The sequence below is a fragment of the Oncorhynchus kisutch genome, linkage group LG17 (assembly GCF_002021735.2).
Source record: "Oncorhynchus kisutch isolate 150728-3 linkage group LG17, Okis_V2, whole genome shotgun sequence".
In the NCBI taxonomy this organism is placed as follows: domain Eukaryota; kingdom Metazoa; phylum Chordata; class Actinopteri; order Salmoniformes; family Salmonidae; genus Oncorhynchus; species Oncorhynchus kisutch.
In genome coordinates, this window is record NC_034190.2 from 44,245,688 (window position 1) to 44,258,997 (window position 13,310).

The 13,310-nt window shown below is 41.4% G+C and overlaps 1 pseudogene; it reads right to left on the reverse strand.

Annotated features, from left to right (window-relative positions):
* Positions 1–2,336: 2,336 nt before the first annotated feature.
* Positions 2,337–13,310, reverse strand: part of LOC109907731 (solute carrier family 12 member 5-like) — a 184,225-nt pseudogene continuing 173,251 nt past the window's right edge.

Sequence of the window (13,310 nt, forward strand, 5' to 3'; positions counted from 1 at the left end):
CTACTTTAACCCCCTACTACTTATTCTATGGTATATTGGCGATCACACACTGTAATATGCATCCCGCCACCTACTTTGCGGGATGGAAACAGGATTCCCTTAAACTGAACTACCAAAAAATAAATAAAACATATCTGATCCCTACACAGGCTCAAGGGGAACCTGGGAGGGCGGGGTCTTCCGGCACCAGTACCCCTTGCAACTCTTCCAATGTTAAGCTCTTGCGTCCAGAACACTTTTCTGCTGCAGCCACAATGTCTAGTTTCTTCGACTTCTGCTGTACAGTTTATAACTGTGGCAATGAACACAAAATCCCCCTTTTTGAGGCACAGGGTACCTTTTGTCTGTCAGCAAACATTTACTACAGGCTGTGGGGTATCCACTAGCATTACTTGTTTTTGCAAACCTTCTAATCGCCTCTGCATATGAGATTCGATTGACTGCTCTAACTTTTGACACTTCAATTTCCTTCACCCTTACAGGGCACTCCAGGAACTCAGCATCATGATATCCACCACAATTGCAACACCGTCGTCCTTCTACATACCTTTCTTCAGAATAATCTTTTTGTCTGCATACACTTGAAACATGGCCCAATTCTTACACTGCAGTGGTTTGGAGACGAAAGCTCTTACGTCGTATCTTACAAAACCAAGCGTCACATGCATAAGTACTTGCTCTTTATTTAAAAAACAACAGGACTGACATACTTTCGTCTTTTTCTCCATTCACCCAGATGCCGGGCACCAACCACACCAGGAATTCTCTTCAACTATTCAACCTGAACATCCGTTGGCACCCCTGAGATGACTCCTTTGACCTGTGCTCTACTCCGAAGTTCAAAACACAACTTCTGTGGTCCGGATTATTTTGAGGCTCACTGCAATCTTCCTCTGCTGTTCAGAAATACAATGAATTAAAATAAGACCACTCCTGGTCACTCTGACAGACTCTTCCAAGCGCATACTTCACAATTTGACACCTCAAACGGGTTTCCCACATATGCATCCCAACAAGAAGTGATTCATTTGCACACGTATTCTCCATTCCAATTTTAGACAATTAATTTTTTTGTTCCAGTTTTCAATATTACTGTTGAACATTCGCCTTCACCAAATTTACTAATCGCGCTGATCCATTTGAACTCATCAACCATTTCTGCTATCTTCCTCCCTTAACCCCCTACCATTTGACATGTCAACTTCAATGGAGTAGGGACGTCCCAAGAATCCAGATAGCAAAAGAGCTGGTTAAAAAGGGTACTCCACTGCCTCACTATGGTACTTTACCGCATCTACTGGAAGATCAGATGAATTCACACAAAATCAATGTGAAAAACAAATTCCCCATAGGACTGCATTACCACCTGCACATAAGTTTACGTTTATAAACAACTAAAAATTGACATGGATTTCACCAGCCAGTGAGACAGACTTTATGAGGTTTCTGTGTTATGCACTATAGCCCATTACCATATATATGATTGAATATTATCTGCTGTTGGCTTGTGTGGATGTATGTATGTGTTATGCAACATAGCTGACTTGAAACATTGTTAACAGTTTCAAGGCCATGGGACTTTCTCATGATGGAAAAATACAGAGAAGCATGAAGACAGGAACTGTTCAATGAGTTGGGAGGGGGGCACATTCAGAGCGGGGTGTTGCTAGAACAAGCGGTCTTTTGTTAGATAACAGTAGCCAGGTGCGAGATAACGGTATGAGCGCATGGATGTTCTTCGCAGCAACAGTTACATCTATCAACAGAAGCGCCAAGAGGCGGGGACCCGCCTGAGCGACTGCAATAGGCTGAGCAAGTTTAAACCACGCCCAGTCTCTACTGTGATAGACCAACAGACGGGTTGGAACTGTCTATCACAGTATAAAGAATACTGTTTACATACATCTTGTCAGTTCTCTGTTTTGCCCTGCGAGGTGGGACAGAGAGCCCATATATACGAAAATTGCATTACTTATTACTTATAATTACTTACAAGTAAATTACTTATTGCTTAGCTAATAAAAAATACATAGTATACAATCGGTGACTCATTGTCATATTTATCCTGATACCAGATTCGAATTGATGCAATTCTAACAACTTGCACACTATAACATTTGAAAATAAGTACAAAAGCAAATTAGAATGGTTCATTTAGTTAAATCATTGTGTGTGTGTGTAACACTTTTATTGTGTGTGATTGTAAATACAGAAGTGCAAGAAAGAGAAATGGACCACAGAGTACATTATCCATGACTGAGGGTTTCTTCTATTAAACTGAACAAATATACAATGATTTTTTAATCAATTTGAATCAAATTAAACGTATTTATACAATTTAAATGCATAGCTATCACTCTATTGTGCTGTCAAATCAGTTCTGATTTGACCATTTTAGACCCATCGGACAATCATAGTCGGGCGGAACATTGAAAATAGCTCATCATCAAAGGAGAGGTCATCTGAGGGTGATGCAAGATATGGCAGCTTCAACACAAAGTCTCTCAATACACCTAGTGCTGCCACTCCGATAGTGGAGAACACAGATGCCAGCTGGTAGAGGGCCTGTCCCCTGGCACTGCGCCCCAGACCTGGCTGAAGACTAGGAATCAACTCCTGGAGCTCCAGAAGCTTAGGGTCTCCTTCCATAGGTGCCCTGTGGCTAAAGATCTCATACATACTGGGTCCATACACCTCAGTGGCTGTCACAATGGCACATAACCCCTCAGTGCTTTTTGCAATTCTCAGTGCAGAAGGTACATCAAATCCTTAGATCAGAGAAAGCCTGCTTGGTCCTGATCTTCTTGATCCCTGCTTTTTACAACTGGCAGCTGATTTCATAGCTGAAGCAATTACATATCTGTTCAATCTAACCCTGGAATTTAATGAAATTTCAAAGATCTGGAAATCAGCATTTGTCCTACCACTTTTAAAAGGGGGAGATCCAACTCTTTTAAATAATTATAGGCCAATCTCAAAGCTGTCCCCCCTGGCGAAAATACTTAAAACCCTTGTCTATAAAAACTATTTTATCTGTTCACTAACTCTATTTTATCAATATACCAATCGGGCTTCAGAAAGAAGCATAACACAATTACAGCAGCCGTGAAGGTTTTAAATGATTTCACTGAAGCCCTTGACAAAAAACAGCACTGTCTCACTTTTGATACAGTTGATCATGCTATACAGAGGTTGTCGAGTGTCGGTCTTTCGGCGAATGCAGCTGCATGGTTTGCTAACTATGTGTCTGATAGAAGAACTCGGTGCACTCAATTTGATGGGCTCATGTCTGTTAAAATGTCTGTCTAATGGTGTGCCCCAGGGCTCTGTACTTGGTCCCCTCTTATTCACTATTTTAAAAAATTATTTTGTCAAATGTGCAAAATACACAACTTCACTGCTGATAATAATCAATAAATAATGTTGTTATTTATTGTTGTGCCTCATCTCTCACAAAAGCTTTCCAGAACTTGCAAACTGCTTTTTATATTGTTCAACATACCTTGTGTCAATTGAAGCTTATCCTCAATACTGACACCTAAACTAATGGTGTTTCCTAAGGCAAAAAATAGACCTCTGAACCTTTCACCTATTACTACCTGTCAGGGCAATGAGATTGAGACTGTAACCTCGTAAATATCTTGGAATTTAGTTTGGTAAATGGGCTTTTATGTACTCTGCCCCATCGGCTTGGAACGCCTTACAAAATACTTTTAAATTGGAAGAACTTTTTTTTTATCATTGATGAAGGATTTTGACACTGTTTCCCTGACCTGTCAATATTTTTTATTTGCTGTTTCATGATTTTGAAATACTCTTGTGAATTCTATGTTTTTTTCCTAGGTTACCTGTAGTTGTTCATGTTGTCTGTCTGTAATTGTGTAATGACTTGGTGCTGCCTATCTTGGCCAGGACGCTCTTGAAAAATACATTTCAAATCTCAATGAGCCCTTCCTGGTTAAATAAAATATGAGTCCTGTGAGGCCATGCAGGTTATGGACACCACATTGGATCTTGAAGTGGTGGGCCAGAAAGGGGCTGAGATGCTTGTATCCCATCACACCCAGCACATACGCTGCTGCAGGAGTGATCATCATGTCCACCGACAACCCCGCCTGCCAGTGTCACTTTCTGGATGTTGGCCATGGTGATCTTGCCGTTCTTGTTGAGCATGGTGGAGAGGGCAAACGCCGTGAGGATGGAGGAGCTGAAGTTGTGCAGGATGGCCCTGTGCTGGTCATCTCCCTTCAGGGTTAGAGCAAAGTTAGAGGACCAGAACACCCAGAGAAATAAGGTGTCCATAACTGACAGGATGTCTGACTGGTAACTGGTGTTCTCCTTGCCGTGGCCCTTGTTCAGATGTGGACTTTACAGGATAAACGTTACACCCAGGCTGAAATAGCAGGCTAATAGGTGGATGAGGATGGATCCCCCTGCGTCGTTGATCTTCAGGTACTTGAGCACAGCACATTCATTGATTGAAAACACTGGGATCTCCAGCAGGGCTTTGACTAGGAGCTGCACTAGGCTGGTCTTCCCCAGGACGGCCCCAAAGGAGATTAGCACCACGGCACAGGCAAACTCTGCATTGATCAGGTTGATGACCCCCTGGTGGATATTCCCATCATGGCTGAACTGGAAGTAGCCCTGCACCAGGATGGCCCACTGGATGGCGAAGGTGGCCGTCAGAAGGTTGAAGACCGTCCCACTGAAGCCGTAGAGGCAAAAGAAGACCAGAAGGCACCTCAAACCGATTAATATCATCACCTGAATGTCAGCAAAGAATGGGTAATATCTGTAAAGTGCGTTGTCCACGGGTTTGGTCTCATTGTTCTGCAGTTTAGCATCATCGTTGTAGCTAACAAAGGCAGCATAGATGGCTAGGAAGAGCACCTCCAGGACAGGCATTCTCACCCTCAGAATTGTGAAATGCTTCTTCACGCTGACAGCTGTTTCACAAATATGACCAGCATTACTTTTTCTTGACATTGTATTATCTCTCCCAAGATAAGAGAAGCATAGAAACACTGCTACTTGTACTTTGGCTTTTACAATAAGCTATCGCAGGGTCAGTGTTGGAGAAGCTACTCTATAAAATAAAGCTACCAATTACTTCACATTGGAAGAAGTTGAGCTACAGTAAAGCTACCCTGAAAATAAATATATACTGAACCAAAATGTAAACGCAACATGAAACAATTTCAAAGATTTACAGTTTATATAAGTCAAATTTAAATAAATTCATTAGGCCCTACTCTACGGATTTCACAGGACTGGAACAACAGATATGCATCTGTTGGTCAGATACCTTTAAAAAAAGTTAAGGGTGTGGGTCAGAACCAGTCGGTATCTGGTGTGACCACCATTTGCCTCATGCAGATCTCCTTCGCATAGACTTGATCAGGGTGTTATTTGTGGCCTGTGGAATGTTGTCCCACTCCTCTTCAATGGCTCTGCAAAGTTGCTGGATATTGGCAGGAGCTGAAACATCCTGTCATACACATTGATCCAGAGCATCCCAGATGTGCTCAAGGGGTGACATGTCTGGTATGCAGGCCATGAAAGAACTGGGACATTTTCAACTTTCAGGAATTGTGAACAGATCCTGGTGACATGGGGCCACGCATTATTAGACTAAAACATGAGGTGATGGCGATGTATGCCTGGCACGACAATGGTCCTCATTGCCATTATTGCCATTGATAATATGCAATTATGTTCATTGTCTTGTAGCTTATGCCTACCCATACCATAACCTCCCCTGCCAAAATGGGGCACTCTGTCACAACGTTGACATCAGCAAACCACTTGCCCACACGACACCATACACGTGGTCTGCGGTTGTGAGGCCGGTTGGACACATTGCAAATTTCGCTGTAGTTCGGTTCAGCGTAGTTTGTTTAGGTTTTCACTCCAACCATAAAAATTTGCAGGTTGATAAGCTAAATCAGGTTAGTTACAACTGGGGCTGTAGTGAAAACCTACAGGAGGGTAGCGCTACAGGAACAGGGTTGGAGAGCCCTGGGCTAGGCCTTGTCTGGTGAGTGGGACTTTTATGTCATTTTTTTGTTGTTGCAGCTAACCAGTGCCCCCGCACGTTGACTCTGTACCGGTACCCAGCTGTATATAGTCTCGCTATTGTTATTTTCAGTGGTGGAAAGAGTACTGTAAAATCTTACTCAAGTAGAAGTACTGTTACTTTTAATGAAGTACTTGTGTTGAAAACTACTCAAGTAAAAAGTAGCACATTTTAAAAAGTAACTTTTACTCTGAGTTCTGTGTTACTTCTAAAATAATTAGCTATTTCAATTTTGATTATTTTTATTCTCCTTTTACAATAATGGACATTTGAATCCAAGCTTCACAAACAAATGAATATCAAAAACATTTACTTTTCTATATACTAATGTATATTGTGGCATACAGCAGGTCAGCCACCAGAGGGAGACTCGTTGAGGCCTGGTGACAGACGGAGTACGCATCACGAGGCGATGGCTTTATCGGCTGGACGTGCCAGGTCTCGACGGGCTTTCCTGCCAGGACTTATTGTGGCTGATTGGTGAGTAATCAAGGGCTGATTGCTCACCAGCTGTACAAGTCCCAGAAAGCTGCCAGAAGGGCAGCACACAGGGGAGAGACTGGGGGATGAAAGGACTCCAGTATACAGTGCCTTGCGAAAGTATTCGGCCCCCTTGAACTTTGCGACCTTTTGCCACATTTCAGGCTTCAAACATAAAGATATAAAACTGTATTTTTTTGTGAAGAATCAACAACAAGTGGGACACAATCATGAAGTGGAACGACATTTATTGGATATTTCAAACCTTTTTAACAAATCAAAAACTGAATAATTGGGTGTGCAAAATTATTCAGCCCCTTTACTTTCAGTGCAGCAAACTCTCTCCAGAAGTTCAGTGAGGATCTCTGAATGATCCAATGTTGACCTAAATGACTAATGATGATAAATACAATCCACCTGTGTGTAATCAAGTCTCCGTATAAATGCACCTGCACTGTGATAGTCTCAGAGGTCCGTTAAAAGCGCAGAGAGCATCATGAAGAACAAGGAACACACCAGGCAGGTCCGAGATACTGTTGTGAAGAAGTTTAAAGCCGGATTTGGATACAAAAAGATTTCCCAAGCTTTAAACATCCAAAGGAGCACTGTGCAAGCGATAATATTGAAATGGAAGGAGTATCAGACCACTGCAAATCTACCAAGACCTGGCCGTCCCTCTAAACTTTCAGCTCATACAAGGAGAAGACTGATCAGAGATGCAGCCAAGAGGCCCATGATCACTCTGGATGAACTGCAGAGATCTACAGCTGAGGTGGGAGACTCTGTCCATAGGACAACAATCAGTCGTATATTGCACAAATCTGGCCTTTATGGAAGAGTGGCAAGAAGAAAGCCATTTCTTAAAGAAATCCATAAAAAGTGTTGTTTAAAGTTTGCCACAAGCCACCTGGGAGACACACCAAACATGTGGAAGAAGGTGCTCTGGTCAGATGAAACCAAAATTAAACTTTTTGGCAACAATGCTAAACGTTATGTTTGGCGTAAAAGCAACACAGCTCATCACCCTGAACACACCATCGCCACTGTCAAACATGGTGGTGGCAGCATCATGGTTTGGGCCTGCTTTTCTTCAGCAGGGACAGGGAAGATGGTTAAAATTGATGGGAAGATGGATGGAGCCAAATACAGGACCATTCTGGAAGAAAACCTGATGGAGTCTGCAAAAGACCTGAGACTGGGACGGAGATTTGTCTTCCAACAAGACAATGATCCAAAACATAAAGCAAAATCTACAATGGAATGGTTCAAAAATAAACATATCCAGGTGTTAGAATGGCCAAGTCAAAGTCCAGACCTGAATCCAATCGAGAATCTGTGGAAAGAACTGAAAACTGCTGTTCACAAATGCTCTCCATCCAACCTCACTGAGCTCGAGCTGTTTTGCAAGGAGGAATGGGAAAAAAATTCAGTCTCTCGATGTGCAAAACTGATAGAGACATACCCCAAGCGACTTACAGCTGTAATCGCAGCAACTTCCACACTTGTTATTCTCAGATACTGAGATTGATTTGAATTGTTCAAATGCATTCAGACCTAACAAATTCTATAATGTTGAGTCCATGTCTGGCTGTACCCAAACATAGTTATATGCTAAGGTTATTGTCCAGCACCTGTAATGAAACTTAAATAAAGAAAAACATGACAAAACAACAATTCAAGAAACGACTGAAAGACCAAAAGATATATGGACAATGAAGTTCAAACCTTTTGGAGTAAAGAAATCATACCGGCTGTGATGACATCAGCTTTGTCAGTCCAAGACGTCTTGAACTTTGGCAGAAGGATTGCAGCAGCAAAAAGCTGTGGCACCTCCATCATTTCTCCAAATAACTTTTGGAGATCGTTCTGAATGGCTCTGATAAGTGGTAGGCACATTTGGAAGATGCTTCCGGCCTTTGAAGTTTTTTTTTAGAAAGAAATCACTGGCAGCAGCCACTCCATATGCGTGTTGGTCTCAGATTGTAGAATGTTCAAGGCCTCATCACTTTGCAGTACTCATTCAAGAAGGACGTTTCTGCCGGGCTCAGCCTGAAAGACAAGGTAAATGTAATACCTCTTAGAATTCTAACATCTCATGGACAATAAATATTACTGTAATAGGAAAACATTACAATGATTCAAAGAATTGCTAGTCACATTTTCACTTTTAGTTCTTCACACACATTTCTTATGGCATCCTTCCCCTTCTCTTGTATGATACGGGTGATCCTCTCCACAGCCAGGTAAGTTGAGTTCCAACGTGTCTGATTTGGACAGATCAACTGCAGTTTGCACTCATTCTCTACAACTTCAGCGTGTTGCAATGAGGTTCAGCAGGTGACATGCTGAGGGAGTTGATATTCTAGGCCACTGTAATTTTCTAGGATGGAATAGGTGTCTTGGTATTCAACCTGCTCTGCTGGCTCTTCAGCATCTGAGTCTCGGTCTGCTGACTCAACTGCCTGGCTCTGCTCACCAAAAACATTGAATGCTTTGATGTTTGATCCACTCTCTGTTGTGGTTCTTACCACTTTCCCCCTGATCCTCTATGCACAATGGATGTCATCGAGGGCACCTGCAAGCACATCAAATGTGTGGGAACCTCTCAATCTCTTGCATGCGAGTGCAGCAGAACGTCTTACCAGAGTTTCTTCATCTATCCATGTAACTCCTTTGAGCTGTCCAACAATCAGTGGTGGTGGCAACATAATTTACCCTGCCACGGTCTGCCATAACTCTCTTCTTCATGTGATTGCTTCATGTATTCTTGAATGAACAGTAGATCTGGAGATCACTTTGCATTGAGGATGCAGGGTGGTTACCAACTATTTAAAAGCTGGTTGTTTGACCACAGAGAATAGCCCTCACAGATCAAATTGACAAGCTTGTCAACGGTTGCCTGTGAGATGCACCTGGCTCCTCCCACTGCCATCATTTCAGACATCTTTGTTTTCTTGCAAGTTGAAGAGGTGTTTGATAGTTCCTTGGTTCGTTTGTTTGTGGTTGCAGAGGTGAGCATATTGTAGTTTGTCATCTTTAATGGATGTTTCCTCTGTAGACAAAATTATTGCATCAATCTAGGCAAAATGTATATAGCCTGACCAGTTTGGTTTTATACAAATGAACTTAAACCAGCACAAAGTGCAATCTGTAAGTATTTGGGCAATGACAACATTTTTGTTTTGGCTCTGTAGTCTATCCAGCACATTGGATTTTAAAAGAAACAATGACAATGGGGTTAAAGTGCAGGTGTTTTTATTCATATCAAATTAACCATTTAGAAATTACAGCATGTTTTGAATATTGTCACTGTCCAAATACATACGGATATTGGGGAATATTGTTCTTTCTTTTCCCCAGTTAGAAGAACTATAGTTTTACCAAAAATGATTTTGGGCTATTATTCGAAACTCAATGATCCAAACAGATATAGCTAGGTAATAAGCAAGCAAAAAAATATACTGTACAAACCTAAAAAGCCCAGTATCAAAATGATTTATTTATTTTATATTCACAAATTCATTCATTTCACTATTTTAGCTATCCCCAACAACTTACATTATGGGGATGGCTAGCTACTAGCCACCATAATATCAATGCGGTAGTAGCACGCACTACAGCTTATAGTTCTTCAGCTGTATAAAGACGTTGGTCAGGGTTAGCTTCTAACTAGCTAGCAACAGGATTAGCTAGCTAACGTTAGCATTATGCTACAGATTGAATGCAGCTGGCTAGTAGCAACACTTTGTTAGCTACATTACATAGCCTACACAACAAACGCCATTCATGGCGATAAAATATATTTATAACTTTACTTTTTGTACCACTACATGTTTCCTCAAGTTTGATGCAGAGTTTTTGTAGTCAGCCACCACCACCATCTTTGGTAAGCAGAGCTTACATTCCATAGTTACACTGTCTCCTCTTCTCTGCTTAAAGTTGAAGTGTTCTTTGAGATGCGGCCAGGGATTTCCTTCCTCATGGTTTTCAGAAGATCCGTCCACTGGCTCTGTGTCTGTATTGTCTCCTGAACCTGCTTAATCTCGTTAGGCTCCATTTATTTTTCAAGTTGATTAGGAAACCTTTTTTTTCATGGCATGTAGCTACCTTTTTTTGTACTGTTAGAAAATCCTGCTACCGATCATCACTTTGTCTGCATACACAGCTATGATTGGGCCATTTTGGCGTGAAATTGAATTGTATTGGTCCATCTGGTCACGTTACTTATCAGTGACAAACAAGTGAACAGTTCTAGCCGCTTCAAAAGGCGCAAACTTTATGTGCTTGCCATGATGATGTGTATCCTTTTTCTAGATTGTACTCTGTGTAAAGTGTGGCAGCCCACTTTCCAGCTCCAGATCCCAATCACAGGAATTCTAATCACCTGTTCACAGACCTGCATGTCATCATCCCACACTATTTAGTTCAGTTCCTTGCACCCCATCACTGTGAGGTATTGTTTGTTTTGAGAGAGACTTTTTCGGAGCACTGGGTTTTCACCGCCTGTCTCTCCTCCCATGTATGATAGTTTTTGCCTGCCTGCCTGCCTCACTCATGACGCCTTTTGCCTATTCCCTGCCTGTACTGTTGCCATTTTTGGACCTACCGTGTATGACCTTCTGCCTGCCCCTGGACCCAGCTACCTGCCTCCTATGGAGGAGATTTTCTAGATTTTTTAGTTTGATACAATGTATTGGAAGATTTTTGGTCCCTCCTAAAGGCTTAGGTCCTATAGTCACGATTTGCCACTGTGACTACCGCATCTCTGTACCCCACAGCTACAATTATCTGTAAGGTCTCTCAGTCAAAATTTCAAACACAGATTCAACCACAAAGACCAGGGAGGTTTTCCAATTCCTCGCAAAGAAGGGCACCAATTGGTAGATTGGTAAAAAATAAGGTCTGATTTCAAATGATAGCCATGTGCTCAATAATCAGTTTAAAACTTTTACTTTGATTTATATAACACTGAAGCCTCTGGAGATTCCCAGTTGACAGACGCTATCCCCTCAAGTTTACCAATACCGAAGCTAAACGACAAAGTGAGAATGGATCTTGATAAACCACTTACCTCTTCAGAAATTTTACAAGCCATAAAGTCCTTAAAGAATGGCAAAGCACCGGGACCAGACAGGTTCTCAGCTGAGTTTTTTTAAAGACATTTCCTTAAAAACTCGTACCGCTTTTAGCCTTAGCCTTCTCCCACCTGTTTGATACCAAATCTCTACCCCATACTTTTTACCAAGCCACTATATCAATAATTCTAAAGAAAGATAATGATCCCATTGTGTGTGCCTCCTACAGTCCTATAAGCTATAACATATTGTATAAAACCTATCACTTTTCCTTGAGACTGCCTTACCTTCTATAATCAACCCCGATCAGACAGGGTTTATTTAAAAACAGACATTTTTTTTTGTTGAGATGCCCATTTAATATTATTTATATATATATATATATATATACTCCACCCTCTGCAAACTCAGAAATAGTTATTTCGATGGATGCAGAAAAAACATTTGACCATATTAGAATGGAATTATTTATTCCAGGCTTTAAAGGGCTTTGGTTTTGGAGATGCATTTATTTAATGGGGTAAAATAATATACAAATTTCCACTGGCTTCTGTTTGAAGTAATGCCATCCTTTCTGAATACTTTCCTTTACAACATTCCACTAGGCAGGGCTGTTCAATGTCTCCATTACTTTGTCTTTAGCCAAAGAGCCACTAGCCATCGCTCTACGTAGCAGTGAGGTTGTGAAAGGTGTGATAAGAGGTCTCAAACACAAAATCTCACTTTATGCTGATTATATACTTTTATTTATCTCTGATCCAATGTTATCTGCACCAATGGTTTTGAATACTCTTGAAACCTTTGGGGAAATATCTGGGTATAAACTAAATCTGCATAAATGTGAAATGTTTCCTATTCTCCCGCATGATGGATCCACCAGTTTGGCTACACTTCCATTCAAAAGGGTCACAAATAAATTCACATATCCAGATGTTTCAGTTACCCTCCATTTTGAAAGACTTCCTAAAGGCAAACTTTACAAAGCTACTAGAAAATATTAAACTTGACTTTGAGCGTTGGTCTCAAATCAAATCAAATGTATTTATATAGCCCTTCGTACATCAGCTGATATCTCAAAGTGCTGTACAGAAACCCAGCCTAAAACCCCAAACAGCAAGCAACGCAGGTGTAGAAGCACGGTGGCTAGGAAAAACTCCCTAGAAAGGCCAAAACCTAGGAAGAAACCTAGAGAGGAACCAGGCTATGTGGGGTGGCCAATCCTCTTCTGGCTGTGCCGGGTGGAGATTATAACAGAACATGGCCAAGATGTTCAAATGTTCATAAATGACCAGCATGGTCGTATAATAATAAGGCAATAATAATAATAAAGTCTCTTCTCCACCTTCACTATCTGGATGCATAAACACTGTGAAAATGAATGTCTTGCCAATGTTTACCCACCTATTTCAATGTGTTTTGGGGGATATTTGTTTTCAGCTCATGAAACATGGGACCAACACTTTACATGTTGCATTTATTGTGTTTTATCTATCAATAAAAAAGTGGTCAGATGAAGCGGATGCTAAGCTACAGGACAGTTTTTTTTGCTAGCACAGAATGTAATATGTTCCGGGATTCTTCCGAAGGCATTGAGGAGGAGTACACCACATCAGTCACTGGCTTCATCAATAAGTGCATCGATGACGTCGTCCCTACAGTGACTGTACATACATACC